Source organism: Solanum dulcamara, chromosome 8 (genome assembly GCF_947179165.1).
Source record: "Solanum dulcamara chromosome 8, daSolDulc1.2, whole genome shotgun sequence".
NCBI lineage: Eukaryota > Viridiplantae > Streptophyta > Magnoliopsida > Solanales > Solanaceae > Solanum > Solanum dulcamara.
The window spans coordinates 29,876,511-29,880,145 of NC_077244.1; the positions used below are offsets into that span (position 1 = coordinate 29,876,511).

The window sequence follows — 3,635 nt, forward strand, 5'->3', positions numbered from 1 at the left end:
TACATCTATCGTACTGACCCTCCTTTCCTCGGGGGGCTGCGTTTCATGCCCGTAGGTACAGATGTTCATTTGGGTGATCTGCCAGTTTAGGATTTCTACTCATCTATATTGGAAGTGTTCCACTATTTCGGAGCCTTGCTTTTAGGTACTGGTCCTGTGATGTATATATTTGTTTATACAGGGGTACGGCGGGGGCCCTGTCCCACCATATGCTGTCATTTCTATTCTTAGAGGTCTGTAAATATATGTGTGTGGGTTATTTAGGAGTTTATTTCGGTTATGCCTATGCGATAGGTTGTAAAAACTATTATGGGGTGACAGTCTTGTCGGCTAGCTTTCCTTTTCATGACTTGATGCAAATGAAAGAAGCTACATGTGTATGAATATCTTATCACCCACTGGGTTCTTGTGTTTGGTTCCTATATCTAGGAGGCTATGTGAACATGAAAAAGTTTTAACCCATTGAGGTTTTTATGAGTAGTATCACATTATACATAGTCCAATTTGACTATAGTCAATAGATAGGTACACGGGGGTCTAGGTCGGACCCCAGTCACGGCCCCTGAGGTTGGGTCGTGATAGAAGTGGTATCAGAGCAGTTCGTCCTTGGAGTATCTACAGACCGTGTCTAGTAGAGTATTGTTTATCAGCGTGTTGTACACCACATCTATAGACAAGAGGCTATAGGACATTTAGTATGTTACCTTTCTTTCATATCTGCGATCGTGCGATAGAGCCGAGTCATAGGGAATAAATTCCTCATACTAACTTATGATTTTAGCAGAAGGACAACATCGATAGAAGGAGGTGACTGACAATATTGGATGTTACAAAGCACGCAAGTAAGAAAAGGCACGAAAGATATATGTATGGTAAGTTATTGAGGTACAATTGGAATGTAAAGTTGAATTTGAAAGGAAAAGTAGCCATGAAAGTTAACAGGTGCAGTTTGAGTGGGCATATGAGGTAAGTCCATTTTCATACTATTGATATTGGGCGCCCTGTGTGGCTGTGGTATGATATGATCTAAATATATACATCCGTGCCCTGTAAGGCACTATTTCCATTTCCTGCTTGCAAGGGTTGAGATAGGGAGAAATATAAAGGAAACTCCGCCTAAATTTTCCTAGAAATAAAAAGAGAATAAGATACAAGGTTGTGGTATGTATTCAAAGGTCGTTCCCACAATAATGATGAAATTTGGATAGACCACATATATGTCTGACCTCGAGAAATAAGTTATTGTTGAATTGATGGCAATAAAAACTCGGAGGTCGCTATTGATAGGGTAAACTGAAGTTGGAAAAGACTTGTGAACCTAGGAAAATGATGTAGAGAAGACCGGTAGTTCTAGAGAGAATGATATATTGAGGCACCGATGGAATTGGTACACATGGATAAGACTAACTAAGAAGGGTAAGTAACCCATAGTAAAGATTATGAAAAAGGTTAAGAAGTGTTATACTATGGGATAGAATACGAATAGGATGAGATGTGAATATAACGAGGATTGTTATGAAAATAAGTAAAGCCTAGTGAGAAAGTGGTTGAAGATAGGATGTGGTTCATGTAATGAGGATATAAGGGTAACTTGGGAGGTACAGCTTGGCCTACCGGATCAGCTACTGGGTCATCATCTTCTTTTGTAGCTATGCACCCCATGGGGCAGGATACAATCATACCAGTACTAACTCACCGTATCCCATCATAACTCCAAAGTTAAGCGTGCTTGGGCGAGAGTAGTACTAGAATGGGTAACCTCTTGGGAAGCCCTGTGCGGCTGTGACATGAGATGATATGGATGTAACGGGTGATTCCACCGTGAAAGATGATAATACCCTTTGAGATTGGGGATGTAGATTTGCAAAATAATTGATGCAACCTACGAACGGAGGTATGCGAAGAGTAAAACCAGGTGATTACTTGATAAAAGAAGTTGGTAGTAGCCATGTAACTGCCATACTCGAATACATTAAGGGTAGGTATAACATGGTTCGAAGCAAAACCTTTAAGGTACAATTATTACTAAGGACAAAAGCTATAGTGGAGCCTTAACATTAGATAAAGGAAGTAAGAAACAATACAGGTTTACGTGCAGACAAGTATGGCAATGCTAAGGCATCTTATGAGCTACTTTAAGCTCCTACACATGTTCGTGTAAAGGGTGCAATATGATGTGTGGTAAGAGAAATGGAAAAAAGAAATGAAAAAGAAATATCACGTGTTCCCTATGAATATAGGTAATCTACCCTCTTAAATTGACTATATGGGTTAATAAGAGGCCTTTGGATGACAAAAAATATAGAGAAATCTTGAAGAAATCGTAAGACCTAATGAGGCTGGATAACATTTGAGGACGAATGTTCTAAAAGGGGGAAAGATGTTGTACCTCGTACTTTTATGCTTTGGAACGTCTTCTTAAGCTTCTTGAAAGTTGTACTGTGACCCATATTATCTATAACATGATTAATTAAATCTAAGGAAGGGAGGACATGACGCCCCTTAAGAGTGAAGGTTGGAAATAGGTCTATAAGGATTTGAAACGAGCTGGAGACCAAAATAACAAGTCGTATGACTCAACTTACTTATGTAAGATACCAACTTGGATGACTTATATAACTAAGCTACTTGAGTATGCGTCGAGCTTAAGTAGAAAGGAGTTCATAGGCTCTTGAAGTAAGACGACATTACGGACCTGCGAAAGGGAAATAAGGAAACGACATGCCTACTTGAAGCAAGTAGGTGATGCACCTACTTGGAAAAGACAGTGATACACCTACTTAGACTTAAGTTGGTGATTCAGTAGCTTGGGGTAGACCCCACTGCCATATGGCAGCATGTGGTTGGGCGTTTGGGTTGAGGTGGCACCTAGGAGGCTGCCACGTGTCACTCCTAGGGGATGCCATGTGGAACCTTCTAAAGAGGTACATATATATGTCTTATGATGACTAGTAACTTGAGTCCTTAGCAAAAAACAAATCAGCAGCAACATGAAATAAGAACCCTAATCCAAGAGAGGAAAGGGTGACGGCTTAGGAGGAAAAAAGAGGTAAGTTCCCCGATTTCTTTCCGTGAATTAATTATTTAAGGTATCCTACGGTGATATAACGATGTTTAATAACATAAAAATTATCGTTAGGGAAAAGAGGAGGTTTTTGTTCTTGTTAACAGACCCATTTTTGAATAATACTGCTATTAGTAAAACGGGAATAACTACTTGTGTAAGGCTTCGTTTCAAGTGATTAAAGATGTTTTGGTAAGATATTTCATATGGATATAACTTTAATTTATACTCAAATACCCAGTTTTGCTTTTCTCTGCTCGAAAAAGGGTGGTGAAGCATGGGGAAGCTGCTGCCCAGATTTGGTTTTAGAAATTCTACAAGGACTGCTGTAGGTATTTTGGGCATATCGTTTTGTACAAAATTGGTGTAGGGTTAATTCTAAATAGTATGCGACCCTAAGACATATGTATACAACTTTCATTGAGGACACAAATCCTTTTTCCCTCAATTACCCCTTCGAAACTAACCGGCAATACAAGATAATTGGCTGTCCAGAATTCACGTTTTGATAATATTGGCGAGTTTGACGAGTTTAGGTTAAGGTAAGGGTTTTCCTTCAAATTTGGAGTTT

At 39.4% G+C, this 3,635-nt stretch overlaps 1 pseudogene; it reads left to right on the top strand.

Moving 5' to 3' along the window:
• The first annotated feature begins 1,668 nt into the window (after positions 1-1,668).
• LOC129901861 (5S ribosomal RNA) lies at positions 1,669-1,789 on the top strand (annotated as a pseudogene).
• The last annotated feature ends 1,846 nt before the right edge of the window (positions 1,790-3,635 follow it).